Genomic DNA, 19798 nt, shown 5'->3' with positions numbered 1-19798 from the left:
TTTATGGAATATAATCTTAATATATATAAATCTCCTGTCACGATGTTTGTCCGCGATGGACTCCTAAACTACTTAACCGTATTTAAATTAAATTGGCACACTGTGAGTAGTCTGGTCCAACTTAAGAGATAGGATAACTTAGATCTTTAATTATAGTCGCAATTTTATTTTATTGCAAAATTATTTGGCTATAATTAATTGACAGTCACATGTTATATATATATATATATATATATATATATATATATATATAACATGATATATAAAATAAATGATAAATTAAATGATATATATAGTAGTATTTATATATATATATATATATATATATATATATATATATATAAATACTACTATATATATCATTTAAGGCTTAGCGATACTGAATACTTTTAAAACAAAATCAAACGCAGACGAAGTCGCGGGCAACAGCTAGTATATTATATGAACAAGCGCCATATGCTGCCGTATTACAATGTTGAACAATTTAAGTACTCTGAAAAAAAAATCATCACAAGTTTTTTATATAGCCCAAATTTAAACCGTTCGAAATATGTATTACACGAATAACAGTCCAACTACAAATGTGAAAGATCCTTTGGAGTCGGTAACGCATTTAGAATGCTCATCGCGCTCGGAATTCATATTACACTTTCTATAGTGAACAATAGAATGTCTGTAACCGCAAATATCATATATGGAAGGCTAGCTTTATTCACTTACTTGCATAAACAACACAGGCTCAATATAACAGGGTACGGGTCTCCGACCACAATGAGAAGTTTAGCATGCAGGTTTCCTCAAGATGCTTAAAACCATTAAAGCTAGTGATATTTTAATTGCTTAAAACTCACATAACTACGAAAAGTTAAAGGTGCGTACTGGGTAACGAACTCGGTCCCCCAGATAGGAAAGCCAAACCCTTATCCACTAGGCTATGTCGATGTTAAGTATTACTTTTTTATGAGTGAGGACAGATCACGATGATCAGCCAATAAGAAAGAACTGAGACTATTTAAATGACGCTGCACACTATCGCTATACCAGCTTCGGATTAATGAGAACTGAAAACATATATATTTTATATGTTATAACTTATAGGTCATGTCTGCATAATTTTCAAGTTATTGACTTCCAAGAGTCTCATTAACACTCAATACACAATCTTAAGGCCGAATCGGTATTAAAAAGTCAATTGGCAAAGGCAGAGGTCGTCTTAAATATTAAGTGACTGTAGTTTGACATTTATTGCGTGAAATCACGTTCCATAGACCGTTAGGTCACAGGTACACTTAAAATTACCGTAGTAAAACCAACTTTAAGAATACATGGCTAGGAGTTGTAGTGTCTGCGTAGTACATCATTATAATAATCATCAACTTATTGCCGGTCCGTTACGTTCTCCTCTAAGAATGAATAATTATTGATACACTTTCAATATAATGTACACTATTTTACAAAAAGCCCCTTCATTTCATACCCAAATTGAGAGAGCTGTGAAAACAAATGTCGTTCGCCATTCTCTAGTGGCTGGCGGTCATCTTGGATTTGAAATTTGTCGTAGTGTATAGTATTCTACTAGTCCAGCCCTTTCTTTTGATACCCGTATTGTGGGAGTTGTAAAAAAGGCCCGGCTGGGATTAGAATACTTTTTATGCTAGTAGAAAAACTCGTGATTGATTGAAATAGAATATTAGTAATATTCAATAGCAATTAAATTGCAGCGTGTAGATTCTTAATAATACACACATCGCCGCGTAGCCCCACAGTAAGTGTAGCTTGTGTTATTGGTACTAAGATGATTAATGAATATTTTTATGAATATTTTACATTAATGCTCATAATATACAGATGAACACCCAGACCCCGAAAAACATTCATTTCCACATTTACAAACATTTCCCAATTGTGGGAATCGAACCAACAGACTTGGACTCAGAAATCAGGGTCGCTGCACACAGAGCCAATCGGCCTTCAAAATAAATAGAAGTGTAACCTGTAGGTAATACAATATGGATATGGCACGGCATATCTAGGGATTTGGGGCTTATCGCAGCAAATTCGATAGTTCCGGATTACCGGAATACCTAAGGATTCTTCGAAAATATATCCACCTCTTCACTAGTCTGGGATTATTATTATTACATGATAATCGGGACCGACATCTTAAGGTACTTTTCACAGTAACACAATTTTTCGCACGGCATTGGGCCCGTCGAACATGCTGAAGTATTTGCCTACTCTTAGTTAGCATCTTATAGTTGTGCACGGATCTGTTATCAAAATGTCTTTTATTCAATATGTACCTTCATAGGTATAATAAATGAATATTATCATATTTTAGGGATAGGACTGCATTGTTAAAAAATATTTTACTCACACTGAGGCGGTTCACACTCGATCGCATATATTATGTTCATATGTTTTGTTATTAATAGAGGTCAATTGAAACTGTACTAGTTAGTTACTATCGGTTCAGCAAACAAGGCGATGACCTTATAATTGTTATCGCCATGTTGCGCAGATGGTTGACCGAATTTGCATCGGAGCTTACAACCATCAATGTATTATTAAAACCAAGTCCAGTTGTCACTAATTTAGTTGTGTCAAATAGGTTATTATTACCACCTTACACCTAATAATATTATTGGCAGATGACATAATAATTATTGTCAAATGGTGTCCTATTTAAATCTTTGGTTCTAAAACAAAAATAAAATCTGAAACAAAATAATCCAAACGTAAGCTATATAAGTCACATAAGTCGGCCTTACTTAAGTTTTTTTTTTGCCGGTTTAACACTATTGTAGTGGCCTGTGCGAAAAAGACAGAAAATAAAAATCACTTAGCCCATTATGTATATTAGACCAAAAATAAAAAAGTCAAAATTAAAAATGATTTGTTATGTTGAGGGGAATAATTAACGACTCCATCTGATATATTGAATGTAGTAAAGAAAACTAAGAATAATTATTATTACGATTTAATCTTTGAATAACAAAATATAGAATACTTCAAAAGCTAAGATAGGTATTTAGATTTTTGATATTTATTTAAGAGGTGGAAGTCGCCTGAATCAATTTAAAAGTGCATATATAATATGTGTGGCACAAGATGAATCATTGGTAGGTACTGATCGCGACGATGACCCGTGGACGGTCGCTCACCTCGACACCTCGTATGCTACTCCGCTCCGGTCCACTTCTCGACTTGATTGCTATGCAATAGTTATATATTGTGGACCCTATAAAACCTAAGGGCCTTATAAAAAAAAACGTTGAATGTCCTCGGAATAGTTACTCAGTGTTTTATCGCGCTCTGATATAATAGAAGGTTCTCTCCCTTCTGTAAGTTTTCCTGACCAAAATAAGTGTCTGCCCTAGTCGACCTTATGCACGCTACTGGCTAAATAACTATACTTTCAGTTTACATACCTAGTGCATAAATGTGTAATATTTTTTCAGTTTTCGACCGTATTTTCGATTTAGGTAAAACATTTGCAATGCAATATACCTTTCTTTTAGTTAAACTACTGTACCTCATTGTATTAAATTCCAAAAATAAAGTAAGTGGAAGTACTTTATTTAATCTAATTAAATTGAAAGATTACAAAGCACTAGTAGGTATTCAAGGTGTAATGAAAACTAACTGTATTTCGGTAACGATTTCGTTTTCGACTGACAATTAACCATTTTATATATATTTTTGTATAAGATGAAATATATGTATAGCCGCAATTTAGAAACTACAAGTTGGTGCCTAGTTTAAAAAAACTTCTCTTAATATCGACTGCTCAGACACGTTAGCTTAATCGTACCACCAACCTTCGACCAAAAGCAAAGCAAAACAAAAAAAAAATTGCAAATTTAAAACATATGTTAACATTTTTAAACTGCAATGATGAGTCACCCCCTCCGGAAATTTTGTTTATTTTATATTTTTCATAAACAAGTACTTATAATATTGTGAATTCAATACTGTCCCCACGGGTACGATTCGTGGGAATCGTCTGGAATGGTCTGGGTGTTTATATGTATTTTCTAAGTATTTATGTATATAATTCATAAAAATATTCAGCAGGCATCTTAGTACCCATAACACAAGCTACGCTTACTTTGGGGCTAGATGGCGATGTGTGTATTGTCGTAGTATATTTATTTATTTATTATTTATATTGTGATCTCCCTCATATAATATCTGATTCGCATAATGTCACAAGAGCTCCATTTTAATCGACTTAAAGAAAAGGAAGTATTGCGATTATGCAATTTTTTCACCAAGTCATATTAGCGTAATATATAGTCAATAAGGTAATATATAATCCGCTTTCCAATTTCAATGACAGCTAATATTCCATACATTTTAGTCCATGCCGATCACTAATATGATCTAGCAGCTAACTTATTAATTCACACCTTTTATGAATAAAATTAGCATATTAAAGAGACAAACAATGATATCATAGGGAATTCCTAATTGGAGAAAGCTATGTGGTAAAGTTATCATGACTCACTGAGTTAACTGATCTCCCCGTTTTCCACATGGATAGTGGAAATGCGTCTGAAATTTCAAGGGCGTTCCGTGCTTTTAACATTTTTAACTTGACCCGATAAAATGTTGAATAGCCTGGTACGGATATCTTTCCATTTGTAAAAAAAACCATTTAAATGCTGATTTTAATTTTATATGACGCACTTCCTTTTTTTGTTTTTAATAAATGCAAGCTTTCGCCAGCGGCTTCGCCCGAGTTCTTTTGTTTTTCCGGGTTAATAATTAGCCTGTCTCTCTATTAGCCTCTTTAAATAGAGAAAAAAAATCACATTTACCCCACGCTGCGCGAAAAACAAACCACCGACATTCGAGTAAAAATAACAGTGTTTATTTTTATTTAGGTACTAACCTATGAACTAATTGTATTTATCAAACTAGGTAACTAGAAATATTTTCATACTAGGTAGTTTTAGTATTAGAAGAGCTTTTTGTGACGGAGCTCATCCGGGGAAGTACTATCGCCATTCTTATTTCTGCCGCTAAGCAGCATTGTTGCAATGCTGCGGTCAGGTCGGAAGGGCGTTGCCGGTGTAATTAAAACGTAAGCTTACAGAAAAATCCTATTATAATATTAAGGATTACTTAAACGATAAAAAAGCTTGGGTGTGAATTGCTCTAGCTTTATAGCTACATTTAAATAAACTGTGAGATGGTGATAACAAAAAAAATACTCGGCTAACTTTGTTGTGGGCTCTTTTTAGACCAGAGCGCGTTTGGAACCCTCGTAGCTCTAGGTTTAAGTTGGCGAACGAAGTTATCACCATCCCATTACAATTATGTAAACATATATCTATGAACGCTTCATAAGTGCCTGTGATAGGCCTGCATGAATAAAGAAATTTTGACTTTGAATTTGACTTACAGGCACATGATGCAAAACCCTACGCCTCAGATTGATGGTCATAGCCCGGCATGTTGCAGGACGTGCTCCTTGCATGCCCTGTGAAGTATTGCTCCGTTTATAGACGACAGTTTTCCAATTACCATAAGGTGGGCCATCTGATTGGTCTGTCAATTAAAAATATAAAAAAAATAGGTTCCCACTCTTTTTTTCACATAGCACAAAAAGCTTTAACGACGCGATAAGCATAATCACAACAGAAAAAATACTACATCGTACAGAAACAAATACTTTATTAACACGTGTATAAATTTATATATTACTAGCTGTTGCCCGCGACTTCGTCTGCGATTGATTTTGTTTTTTGATGTGGCATTAAATTTAGTTGTAGATCTAAAAAAAATTAAAGTATGTAGTTTCGCTAAGCCTTAAATGAGGGGTATGCTGCTGTCCGCTGAGGAGTTCTGTCCTCTATCTCCAACCACAGTTAAGGCAAAATTAAACACTTATTATAACCTCTATGGTACAAAAATAATTATTTAAATCGGTTATAATTTGTCGGAGTTTTGAGTATGGTGTAAAATCGTCAAACACTCATCCCCTCGCCCAAAGGGACCGAGCTTAATGTCGGGAGAAAAAATATCCTTTACTTCTAACACTTCCAAGAATATGTGTACAAAGTTTCATGAGGATCGGTTAAGTAGTTTTTGCGTGAAAGCGTAACAAACAAACTTACATTGCCATTTATAATATTAGTAGGGATTTGAAATGCTTGATGTCTACGCTAAAAGTGCCTGTGAAGATGGAAGATGTAGATTCCAAGTTGCTTCCATAATCCATTACTGTTGCGTTCCGCTACACTAACAGAGTGGAAAAACGCAGTAGCAAATTGCTTAATTTAACTAAGAATCCATATTATGTAAAGTTTTTTCTGAGGCTTAACGAAACGGGTTGTAGTACCGTATAAATGCCGTGTGGTGAAGGTAGATCAGGTTCCAGTTTTCACCACACCTCCTCTACAGTGGCGTGCATAGAGGGTATGCACAGGGTATGCAGATGATATAAAATGAAGAAAATCTCCAGTACGAGTTATAAAAAGCAAATGTATTTATAGCTCGTACTGGAGATTTACTTAATTTCATATCATCTGCATACCCTCTATGCACGCCACTGCTCCTCTGCCCGTGGATGTCATACTAGGCGATTAACTGAGAACGGGCAGCAGCGTCATCTGTGCTACTTCTCCGATCTACTGCTATCACCAACCTGTCTACCCGGCGTGGTGTTTATGGACAAACCCTTCTAATGGAAGAGGCCTTTAGTTCAGCAGTGGACTTTTATTGATGGCTGTAGGCTGTTGATGATGATAACCGTATAAATACGTTATGCTAAAGAGGTTGTATGCCTGTATTAGTTTTTGTTAGTCCTTCATTTGTCGCTTTTTTCGAAAAAGCTCGCTTGGGGAAGTACTTATTTCTGCCCCTAGTAACATTGTTCTGAAAGGCGTGGTTGCCGATGTAATTACAGCCACATGAGGCTTAACACCTACGCCTCAGTCAGTGTCTATAGTTGTTGTATCGGATCAATCGGATCCCAGCGCAGTAAAGCTAACTGTGCAAAGCCCAGACGGTACAGATTTACACGTTTTATACTCAGAAATAGAGCAGCACTAAATACCATCGGGCTTGATTTGAGCATAATATGCCATACTGCTATCATAATGTTTGCGATCGTTGGAACCTTGGCTAAATTGTCTTTCAAAATCAACTTTCTCGATTTACACGGTTTAGATTTATGAAGGCTATGACGACCAATCGTAACGACGCCGGAAGAAATGTTTACGGCCATTTTTATTAGATTTCATAGTTTGGAACGTCACGTTGTTGTATTTAATTGAATCTATATTTAGCTCAGATGAAGGAACTACTATTTAGATAACTATACCTGATTCTGTATAGAGAAACCTTTCTCAATTTAAATTTTAACGTATGTACGAGGTGTTTTTGAGACTTCTTCGAAATACATTTGATTTACTTCTCTAGTTATCATCATAAACACATGATGATGACGATCTCTATACATTTTAAGGATTTCCATAGGAAATGAAACCTCGAGAGTATACGGGGTCCAACAAAGAGAGTGTTCTTAACCCTAGCACTAAGTACTATTACTGTTTTCCTTGTGTTTCTCCTATTGTATTGTGTTGCAATAAAGATTTTCTATTCTATTCTGTTCTGTCATTGCAAATTGATGAGGAAATCGTTGGACAGGCCTAAAAAATCATAGTGTAGAAAATAAATAGACACTCATCCCCCTTCTTTGAAATTATAATGGTTGTCTAGTTCGAAAACTACTGTTCGAATGATGGCGTGCTAATTCGTACTAATGGTACTAAGTGTAGATGAAATTTTTATTATAATCATATACGTAGGTAAATTTCGACATTTCACAACGTTGCATTAGTCATGGCGTCATGTATGCTATGACACGCGGAAGGCTAAGATTTGTCCGACATCGATTTAATAGATGTTTTTAACATCTGTTTATGGACTCTTAAATTCTTTACCTTCTTACTTGCTTCACAGTAGTTGGAGAAAATAATATTATGTATATTGTTTGATAACCGCAGAGGCACATTGGGGTGGTCCTTGTTTACCCACAGCTAGTGTTACTGTGTATCTATCATTAAGCAAACTCATGCAGTGATGGAACAATTCGCTTCAATGCCGCGCCACTTCCTTTGGATCATGTACGCCGGTCATATTAAATATCAGTTATATGTATGTCATAACCTATTTAACCTCCTTTAACCTTCGATGTATTTTTGATGACAACGAAACCGTATAGTACCTAGTGCATGTATCCTCGGCTAGCATAATTTAAAATGATTCTTATTTGTATTATTCTCCTTTTGTTACAGATTCAAATGTGCTTGAGACGATAAACTCGTTTCGGTGAAGGTAATTTTTTATTTTATTTAATGCCTTAATTATTTTATGTCTGTATAATTAAGTGGTTACAAAGATCTATAAATGGCTAGAGAGGACATGGCTTTTTTTAAAACAGAAAATGCCTGAAGAATACCACTTCGTTAGGGGAAACGGAGTGGTTATTTGGGACTTGCATCCACTTAAAACTCTGTGTATCCCTCGACAGACCTATAAGTGAGAGTACGGGATTCACTTGCGTATTCACCGCACTGAGAAGACATGGCTAGATAGATAGATAAAGTATTTATTGGACAAACTAAAAGTGAAAACAAGAAATAGATATATAAAAATGCGCAAAGTCGTCTTATCGCTTTAAGCGAAAGAGTATGCGCTGAAAGCTGTTATATGTTTCTTCTACTTTCCCTGAGTATGGTAAACTAGAACTGACGATCGATGCGTGTTCAATATTCGCAATCATTGAATTAGGAATGTTTTTAAATTTGTTTATTTTACAAAAGGATAATCTGTAAGAGCTGCGTAATGTCTTGCTTATGAGCTGGTAAGACCCTTGCCACTCTCTGTCTCTTTCAAAATCAGCAGAACTACCATACGAACTTCAGGTTTTACCGGGGAACCTTTCAAAAATGTCTGATTATAAAATAAAACATCGAGGTGTCTTTAGAATGGATATGTTGTAATAACATAATCGAAAATAATAAGGTACATATTTGAATTCGACGTTACTAGTTTCAATGCTCGAAAACCACGATACGGTTGCGAGCGTCTAAAACTCATTCTAATGGAATACAGCTGTCGCTAATTAACTGTGAATGATCACTTATTTTAAATATGTGGCTAAAATTATGTAATGAATTATGAAACAGCTTACTGGAGCTAAAAGAATTCATCAAGGTGGAGGATTAATGGTCTCGTTCCATTCAAAGTAATCAAAGCACTCATTAGAACCCCCACGCAACTGACGCAATGCGTCTCGGAAAATAGACGAATAATTCTAGAAAAAGGTTGTAATTTATATTAAAGACTTGCTGATGTCCTCGACGTCGACCGCGAGGGCTATCTGTTTTCAGTGACCCTAAGTACTTGTAACTAGAAGAACATGATACAGTAACTTCGATATCCTCTTAATAGTGGAATTCCAAAACAAATCTCTACTTAGTGAGTATTTATGACATAAATGACCAACAGTCCAAATTTCTAGCTCCAGCCAAACATAAAAAGTATTATTTTCTTCGTAAAGATCCTATATCGTGGACTAGAAATTGAAACGTGACTGCAAAAATGAACCTTATAATTGATGAATCCTCATTATTAAATTTATGATAATGTCACATTTTATTTGTCTTATATCGGGTTTCATGACCAAACAGTAAAGTTTATAGGTTTATGTGTTACCTGTTGATAGGTTAGTATGATAATAATGCTCAAATAGAGTTGTTTATACTTGGGTGTTATTACATTTGATTATTATTTACAAATTATTGTAAAAAAAATTTACGAAAAGAACCGACCTTGGTCTATGTATAGATCATATACTTTGTATACCTTTTTTATATAGAAGTAAAGAAAATACCAATAGTTTATACATTTTACTTGGCACCGACTTAAAAATGTTGTAGAAAATAAATCATGCTTTTTAGTTGTAAAGCAAAGTCGGGATTTGCCAAAAAAAAAAAACAAGCTTGTCAACTGCTCAAGCTTCTACAAAAAATTGCTTTTCCCAAAGCCGAGCCGTTAATACTTGAGGAGTTCTCCCGGCACTTTACTATCAGCTCCTTTATTGTGACGAGCATAAATTGCTTACCGAATTTTCGGTTAATGTATATAGTAATATACAATAACCGAAAATCAACCAGTTTAATAGGTACTGTACTGTTATTATAGTGTACTGTTATTGTGTAGTTGCGGTGGCCATCCGTGGTTTTCATCATCAGTTTCACTTGACCAAATGCTGGTTTTCGATAGCAAATGCTCAAGGTACTTTAAAAAATATTCGAACAGCTATAGGTGTATATGCCCTATAATATTTGAAGAGTTCCCTCAATTTCTTCAAAATCCCTTCAAAAGATCTTGACCTAATGAAAATGGGACCACATGGGAAGTATAACCGACTCGAACAAAAAAATTACTGAGGAAAGAGTTCTGAGCTAACAAACCCGTCTCGGTTCAGGTTTCTCAGCGCAGATCATTGGATCGGATGTTAATAATAATAAAATCTTTCAAAAATGCATTTAAAAAGTTGCCTAAATATTTGATTCTGTAACTACGTTTGGATCACAACAATAACTATAGCGACGGCACAGATAAAAAAAAAAACAAAAAAAACGTTATCTCATTGGATTATTATTGACTCAAATGCGACGGATGAGTCATTTAATACCAAACCGGTATGTCTGCCGGCATCTTCCGATGCGCTGCAATCTGTTCCGATGTTTGTTAATATAATACAAGGAAAATCTTTTCAATGGGTGGTTCATGCAAACAAAACAGGAAAGTTATAGAAGTTTATAACTGTCATATATGAATAATTAAAACACGAAAAGTTCAAAAACCGAGTATAGTGTTTCAATAATGTCACAATACTGTTATTACATAGTTACATGATATGTGCAGTTTCATAAAATACTTTATCTTAACTCATTCATTAGGTCGATCCTTAAATTATCACAGTAACTTATTTTGTAAACTTTCCTTGATTTGCTGGTAAAAGTTTTTTGTTTTCATTGCTTCTCGTTTATACACTCGTTCGTAATATGTCAAAATATGACGTCATAATCAACAGTCCAATTTGCTGCATGACTCTGCTCTGCGTTCTAGCCTTTTTGAGTTCTTCGCGCTTATACTCGTAGGTCGCCATAAAAACAACATATTTCCTTGCAAAAAGTATTTAGAATACAAAAATAAAAGATAATGTAAAATTCTAAAAGTTACGAAGACCATTGATAATTTTCTTTGAAAGAAAATATTGTTGGAAAACTCAGTTTTTATCAGACAGAAAAGAAATCCTTTAGGTACTAGGTCCCTTTATCCAACGTAATGGTAGTTACTCTGGCTAGATAATTTTTCACGTAAATTTCCCCATTTCTACGTAGATAAAAGTCCGTTATCGTAACTCTCGTTCTTATATTTCGAATAGGTATTTGAAATACCAATTTCTATTTAATGAGTTAAACAATTCATATTTTAATAATTCTTTATCAATTAACATCTAATCGACTTTCAAATAAGCTAAGAGGTTCGACCTATTTATCGACCGCCCCGTACCTACCCATAAAAGTAACCTTGAACACACACCCACTTTCCCATAAAGCGACCCTAATATTGACTAGTCACTCGTAGATGAATTCAGATCGAAACAGGCTTGCCGTCACGCATACGTCTCGTAATGAAACCTGTCCTTCGTCTTGTATCCGTATCTACTACTGCGAAATGTGTTTATCAGTTTACGGCTAAACCGTTCTTGCTAAATTCTGGCACAGAGATAACTTACGTTTTTGGATTGTTTTGGCCCGCAGGAAAATATAAAAAAACTGAATAATATTACTGCAATATAAAACTAATAAGTTTTAATGTCACACCCACTGGTTTTCTCGCACGTCCCAAGGTTGCCTGGAACCGATTTGAAACGAACTTTCCAGTTATTTAATAGACACTGTATGGTCTATTCAGTAACATTCGCATCTATTTCGTCTTATTAGTAGTCTTAGTAAATTATAAATAGACTTTATTGAGCAGTAGTGAAAGTATTATTAATTATATCTACTGTAGGTAAATAAATAATCACAGTTATCTCATCATATCATCAACCCATTACCGACTACAGAGCACGGGTCTCCTCCTACAATGAGAAAAGTTTAAGGCCGTAGACCACCACGCTGGCCCAGTGCGGATTAGTGGACTCCACAAACCTTTGAAAACATTATGTAGAACTCTCATGCATGCAGGTTTCCTCGCGATGTTTTCCTTTACCGTTGAAGCTAATTATATTTTAATACCTTAAGACGCACATTACTTAGAAAAGTTAGAGGTGCGTGCTGGGATTCGAACTCGGCCCCCGAAAGTTAAGTTGAGCTCCAGTCCAATGCGCTATGACCGCTTGATATCGATCACAGTAAACTGAACAAACTGTTTAGCCCGCTTGTGCATTACGTTCGTGAGTTTCTGATTTTGGCATCAGCTGTCTCTGCAAAGTTATTACGTAACGCTGCAGGTAGGCGCCAGTGTCACACGTCTTTTTATTGTATTTTAGCAATTTTAGCTGGACAACCCATACACTACATGGACGGCCGATTTACCCTCAAATACACTGCGCACTTTTTTCAGTCCAAGAAAAGGGAATTTTTCACATTACCCTGTGTAAGGTATTTAGTACGCAGATCCTTTTCAACCATTAATCGTGAAATATAGCACAGCAGCTATTGCTGGCAGCTTTGTTTGCGTTTTTTTAGTCAGGCTATGAGTATCCTGTGTCCCTCAACTTCAGGAGTCAGCCTAACCTATCCGTTCCAAAATTCGTCAAGAACATTTAAGCAGCTAAACCGTGCATCACGAATAAAGGTTTATAATGTAACGGTAAGAATTACTAGATGTTCTCCCGAGATGAATGGATAATGGATGATTTACTTCCGTCTCTAAGACTTGACATTTCAAAAGTGCTCATAAACTAGGCCTACTTGAAATAAATGAAGTTTGAATAATTTAATGTTTTTTTATTTTGATAAAATCTATTTACGTTCTAATAAGGAGCTAGCAACCTTTTCGAGAAAGAATTTTAGGTCAGCTGATTTTGTGATATGTCGTCCTTCTTGCAATTTCGCTTAGAGTCTGGGCTATCTGGCTGGCGGTAGCGGTTGCGTCCATTAGTGCGCATCCTACCTGTCCAGGTAATAATTCTGGATTTTAAAAACATTTTAGAAGGCGTAATTTGTAATTCTTGGTTTTTAAATAAGTCTACCTGACATACTCTTTTTTATGCCAGACATTTTTGACAATGCTAATTCGATTGTTAAGCCTTAAATTAAAATTAAAAAGTGAATGACACCGAATTCTTGGTGACTCTTTATGCAAAGCTTTACCATGCTTCCCCGCAATAACCGCGGATGACTAAGAAGTACTTGAAACTACGTTTGATACCCTGGAGAAATTTATTTGTCGAATGTATGGGGTTAAAAATTATTCCAATGTTCGATTCATTTATTTTCAAGTACGTTTAAGTCTAAAAAATCAGATGAGAATGTCTGGCAAATTTATTTTTATGTTTTTCTTATCTTCAAATAACATAAAATTAAAATTACAGACATTATAAAATACTTTGAAATAAAAAAATAAATAAATCGCGTATCAAATATGTCTGGCAATAATAAAGTATGTCAGATAGACTTATTTAAAAACAAAAAATTAAAATATGAACAATTTGGCGTGCAGAAATAGGAAGAGATTGCTCTGATAAAAGAACGCCTCATTCTTAAACTGATATGGAATAATATGAACAATTTATCTTTTATGCTGCTGATATTGAAACTAAATAGTGGCAGTAGAAGAGTAGAGACATGCCTACTCATCTCTTTTGATAGGATACTTGGTAAAAAATTTGGAAGTTTGAGTTTCAAGCTTGTGTTTTTAAAAATGTCTGCTGGCTGGCTTGAAATCGTGCAGTCTTACTCAAAGCAGCTCTCTTCTGCTTGCCGATACAATAACCCCTGTCAGATACAGCTTTTTTATTTTAGCAAGGGTCCCCCCTTGAACAAACGCAGAAATGCCATTTTTATAAGTTTTTGCGAATCGTTATACCAGGAGTGCAGAAATAGGAAGAGATTGCTCTGATAGGAGAACGCCTCATTCTTAAACTGATTTGGAATAATATGAACAATTTATCTTAATGCTGCTGCTATTGAAACTAAATACTTGCATTAGAAGAGTAGAGACATGCCTACTCAGCTCTTTTGATAGGATACTTGGCAGAAAATTGGGGAGTTAGAGTTTCGAGCTTGGTTTTTATAAAAATGTCTGCAGGCTGGCTGGAAATCGTGTAGTCTTACTGAAAGCAGCCCTCTTCTGCTTGCCGATACAATAACCCCTGTTAGCTACAGCTTTTTTATTTTAGCAAGGGTCCCCCCTTGAACAAACGCAGAAATGCCATTTTTATAAGTTTTTGCGAATCGTTATACTAGGAGTGCAGAAATAGGTAGAGATTGCTCTGATAGAAGAATGCCTCATTCTTAAACTGATTTGGGATAATATGAACAATTTATCTTTTGTGCTGTTGATATTGAAACTAAATACTGGCAGTAGAAGAGTAGAGACATGCCTACTCAGCTCTTTTGATAGGATACTTGGCAGAAAATTTGGGAGTTTGAGTTTCGAGCTTGGTTTTTATAAAAATGTCTGCAGGCTGGCTGGAAATCGTGTAGTCTTACTGAAAGCAGCCCTCTTTCTTCTGCTTGCCGATACAATAACCCCTGTTAGCTACAGCTTTTTTATTTTAGCAAGGGTCCCCCCTTGAACAAACGCAGAAATGCCATTTTTATAAGTTTTTGCGAATTGTTATACCAGGAGTGCAGAAATAGGTAGAGATTGCTCTGATAGAAGAATGCCTCATTCTTAAACTGATTTGGGATAATATGAACAATTTATCTTTTGTGCTGTTGATATTGAAACTAAATACTGGCAGTAGAAGAGTAGAGACATGCCTACTCAGCTCTTTTGATAGGATACTTGGCAGAAAATTTGGGAGTTTGAGTTTCGAGCTTGGTTTTTATAAAAATGTCTGCAGGCTGGCTGGAAATCGTGTAGTCTTACTGAAAGCAGCCCTCTTTCTTCTGCTTGCCGATACAATAACCCCTGTTAGCTACAGCTTTTTTATTTTAGCAAGGGTCCCCCCTTGAACAAACGCAGAAATGCCATTTTTATAAGTTTTTGCGAATCGTTATACCAGGAGTGCAGAAATAGGAAGAGATTGCTCTGATAGGAGAACCTCATTCTTAAACTGATTTGGAATAATATGAACAATTTATCTTAATGCTGCTGGTATTGAAACTAAATACTTGCATTAGAAGAGTAGAGACATGCCTACTCAGCTCTTTTGATAGGATACTTGGCAGAAAATTGGGGAGTTCGAGTTTCGAGCTTGTGTTTATAAAAATGTCTGCAGGCTGGCTTGAAATCGTGCAGTCTTACTGAAAGCAGCCCTCTTCTGCTTGCCGATATAATAACCCCTGTTAGCTACAGCTTTTTTATTTTAGCAAGGGTCCCCCCTTGAACAAACGCAGAAATGCCATTTTTATAAGTTTTTGCGAATCGTTATACTAGGAGTGCAGAAATAGGTAGAGATTGCTCTGATAGAAGAATGCCTCATTCTTAAACTGATTTGGGATAATATGAACAATTTATCTTTTGTGCTGCTGATATTGAAACTAAATACTGGCAGTAGAAGAGTAGAGACATGCCTACTCAGCTCTTTTGATAGGATACTTGGCAGAAAATTTGGGAGTTTGAGTTTCGAGCTTGGTTTTTATAAAAATGTCTGCAGGCTGGCTGGAAATCGTGTAGTCTTACTGAAAGCAGCCCTCTTCTGCTTGCCGATACAATAACCCCTGTTAGCTACAGCTTTTTTATTTTAGCAAGGGTCCCCCCTTGAACAAACGCAGAAATGCCTTTTTTATAAGTTTTTGCGAATCGTTATACCAGGAGTGCAGAAATAGGAAGAGATTGCTCTGATAGGAGAACCTCATTCTTAAACTGATTTGGAATAATATGAACAATTTATCTTAATGCTGCTGGTATTGAAACTAAATACTTGCATTAGAAGAGTAGAGACATGCCTACTCAGCTCTTTTGATAGGATACTTGGCAGAAAATTGGGGAGTTCGAGTTTCGAGCTTGTGTTTATAAAAATGTCTGCAGGCTGGCTTGAAATCGTGCAGTCTTACTGAAAGCAGCCCTCTTCTGCTTGCCGATATAATAACCCCTGTTAGCTACAGCTTTTTTATTTTAGCAAGGGTCCCCCCTTGAACAAACGCAGAAATGCCATTTTTATAAGTTTTTGCGAATCGTTATACTAGGAGTGCAGAAATAGGTAGAGATTGCTCTGATAGAAGAATGCCTCATTCTTAAACTGATTTGGGATAATATGAACAATTTATCTTTTGTGCTGCTGATATTGAAACTAAATACTGGCAGTAGAAGAGTAGAGACATGCCTACTCAGCTCTTTTGATAGGATACTTGGCAGAAAATTTGGGAGTTTGAGTTTCGAGCTTGGTTTTTATAAAAATGTCTGCAGGCTGGCTGGAAATCGTGTAGTCTTACTGAAAGCAGCCCTCTTCTGCTTGCCGATACAATAACCCCTGTTAGCTACAGCTTTTTTATTTTAGCAAGGGTCCCCCCTTGAACATACGCAGAAATGCCTTTTTTATAAGTTTTTGCGAATCGTTATACTAGGAGTGCAGAAATAGGTAGAGATTGCTCTGATAGAAGAATGCCTCATTCTTAAACTGATTTGGGATAATATGAACAATTTATCTTTTGTGCTGCTGATATTGAAACTAAATACTGGCAGTAGAAGAGTAGAGACATGCCTACTCAGCTCTTTTGATAGGATACTTGGCAGAAAATTTGGGAGTTTGAGTTTCGAGCTTGGTTTTTATAAAAATGTCTGCAGGCTGGCTGGAAATCGTGTAGTCTTACTGAAAGCAGCCCTCTTCTGCTTGCCGATACAATAACCCCTGTTAGCTACAGCTTTTTTATTTTAGCAAGGGTCCCCCCTTGAACAAACGCAGAAATGCCATTTTTATAAGTTTTTGCGAATTGTTATACCAGGAGTGCAGAAATAGGAAGAGATTGCTCTGATAGAAAAACGCCTCATTCTTAAACTGATTTGGAATAATATGAACAATTTATCTTTTATGCTGCTGATATTGAAACTAAATACTCGCAGTAGAAGAGTATAGACATGCCTACTCAGCTCTTTTGATAGGATACTTGGTAGAAAATTTGGGAGTTTGAGTTTCAAGCTTGTGTTTTTAAAAAAGTCTGCTGGCTGGCTTGAAATCGTGCAGTCTTACTCAAAGCAGCCCTCTTCTGCTTGCCGATACAATAACCCCTGTTAGCTACAGCTTTTTTATTTTAGCAAGGGTCCCCCCTTGAACAAACGCAGAAATGCCATTTTTATAAGTTTTTGCGAATTATTATACCAGGAGTGCAGAAATAGGAAGAGATTGCTCTGATAGAAAAACGCCTCATTCTTAAACTGATTTGGAATAATATGAACAATTTATCTTTTGTGCTGCTGATATTGAAACTAAATACTGGCAGTAGAAGAGTAGAGACATGCCTACTCAGCTCTTTTGATAGGATACTTGGCAGAAAATTTGGGAGTTTGAGTTTCGAGCTTGGTTTTTATAAAAATGTCTGCAGGCTGGCTGGAAATCGTGTAGTCTTACTGAAAGCAGCCCTCTTTCTTCTGCTTGCCGATACAATAACCCCTGTTAGCTACAGCTTTTTTATTTTAGCAAGGGTCCCCCCTTGAACAAACGCAGAAATGCCATTTTTATAAGTTTTTGCGAATCGTTATACCAGGAGTGCAGAAATAGGAAGAGATTGCTCTGATAGGAGAACCTCATTCTTAAACTGATTTGGAATAATATGAACAATTTATCTTAATGCTGCTGGTATTGAAACTAAATACTTGCATTAGAAGAGTAGAGACATGCCTACTCAGCTCTTTTGATAGGATACTTGGCAGAAAATTGGGGAGTTCGAGTTTCGAGCTTGTGTTTATAAAAATGTCTGCAGGCTGGCTTGAAATCGTGCAGTCTTACTGAAAGCAGCCCTCTTCTGCTTGCCGATATAATAACCCCTGTTAGCTACAGCTTTTTTATTTTAGCAAGGGTCCCCCCTTGAACAAACGCAGAAATGCCATTTTTATAAGTTTTTGCGAATCGTTATACCAGGAGTGCAGAAATAGGAAGAGATTGCTCTGATAGGAGAACCTCATTCTTAAACTGATTTGGGATAATATGAACAATTTATCTTTTGTGCTGCTGATATTGAAACTAAATACTGGCAGTAGAAGAGTAGAGACATGCCTACTCAGCTCTTTTTATAGGATACTTGGCAGAAAATTGGGGAGTTCGAGTTTCGAGCTTGTGTTTATAAAAATGTCTGCAGGCTGGCTTGAAATCGTGCAGTCTTACTGAAAGCAGCCCTCTTCTGCTTGCCGATATAATAACCCCTGTTAGCTACAGCTTTTTTATTTTAGCAAGGGTCCCCCCTTGAACAAACGCAGAAATGCCATTTTTATAAGTTTTTGCGAATCGTTATACTAGGAGTGCAGAAATAGGTAGAGATTGCTCTGATAGAAGAATGCCTCATTCTTAAACTGATTTGGGATAATATGAACAATTTATCTTTTGTGCTGCTGATATTGAAACTAAATACTGGCAGTAGAAGAGTAGAGACATGCCTACTCAGCTCTTTTGATAGGATACTTGGCAGAAAATTTGGGAGTTTGAGTTTCGAGCTTGGTTTTTATAAAAATGTCTGCAGGCTGGCTGGAAATCGTGTAGTCTTACTGAAAGCAGCCCTCTTCTGCTTGCCGATACAATAACCCCTGTTAGCTACAGCTTTTTTATTTTAGCAAGGGTCCCCCCTTGAACAAACGCAGAAATGCCTTTTTTATAAGTTTTTGCGAATCGTTATACTAGGAGTGCAGAAATAGGTAGAGATTGCTCTGATAGAAGAATGCCTCATTCTTAAACTGATTTGGGATAATATGAACAATTTATCTTTTATGCTGCTGATATTGAAACTAAATACTCGCAGTAGAAGAGTATAGACATGCCTACTCAGCTCTTTTGATAGGATACTTGGTAGAAAATTTGGGAGTTTGAGTTTCAAGCTTGTGTTTTTAAAAATGTCTGCTGGCTGGCTTGAAATCGTGCAGTCTTACTCAAAGCAGCCCTCTTCTGCTTGCCGATACAATAACCCCTGTTAGATACAGCTTTTTTATTTTAGCAAGGGTCCCCCCTTGAACAAACGCAGAAATGCCATTTTTATAAGTTTTTGCGAATTGTTATACCAGGAGTGCAGAAATAGGAAGAGATTGCTCTGATAGAAAAACGCCTCATTCTTAAACTGATTTGGAATAATATGAACAATTTATCTTTTATGCTGCTGATATTGAAACTAAATACTCGCAGTAGAAGAGTATAGACATGCCTACTCAGCTCTTTTGATAGGATACTTGGTAGAAAATTTGGGAGTTTGAGTTTCAAGCTTGTGTTTTTAAAAATGTCTGCTGGCTGGCTTGAAATCGTGCAGTCTTACTTAAAGCAGCCCTCTTCTGCTTGCCGATACAATAACCCCTGTTAGATACAGCTTTTTTATTTTAGCAAGGGTCCCCCCTTGAACAAACGCAGAAATGCCATTTTTATAAGTTTTTGCGAATCGGTATACCAGGAGTG

At 36.1% G+C, this 19798-nt stretch overlaps 1 protein-coding gene across 2 annotated transcripts in view; it reads left to right on the top strand.

The window, feature by feature from the left end:
- Positions 1–19798, top strand: part of LOC120634460 (solute carrier organic anion transporter family member 5A1-like) — a 72809-nt gene that overhangs the window by 21272 nt on the left and 31739 nt on the right. The window contains exon 2 of one of the 2 annotated variants that reach the window (XM_039905047.1): positions 8310–8349. The exons of the other annotated variant lie outside the window; for it this stretch is intronic. The gene's annotated coding sequence lies outside the window, so the exon portion shown is untranslated. The remainder of the gene's footprint in view (positions 1–8309; positions 8350–19798) is intronic. 2 annotated transcript variants of the gene reach the window in all.

The sequence above is a fragment of the Pararge aegeria genome, chromosome 2 (genome assembly GCF_905163445.1).
Source record: "Pararge aegeria chromosome 2, ilParAegt1.1, whole genome shotgun sequence".
Classification (NCBI taxonomy): domain Eukaryota; kingdom Metazoa; phylum Arthropoda; class Insecta; order Lepidoptera; family Nymphalidae; genus Pararge; species Pararge aegeria.
Note: the sequence above shows the minus strand (reverse complement) of the source record. Positions and strands in the feature narration are given on the sequence as shown.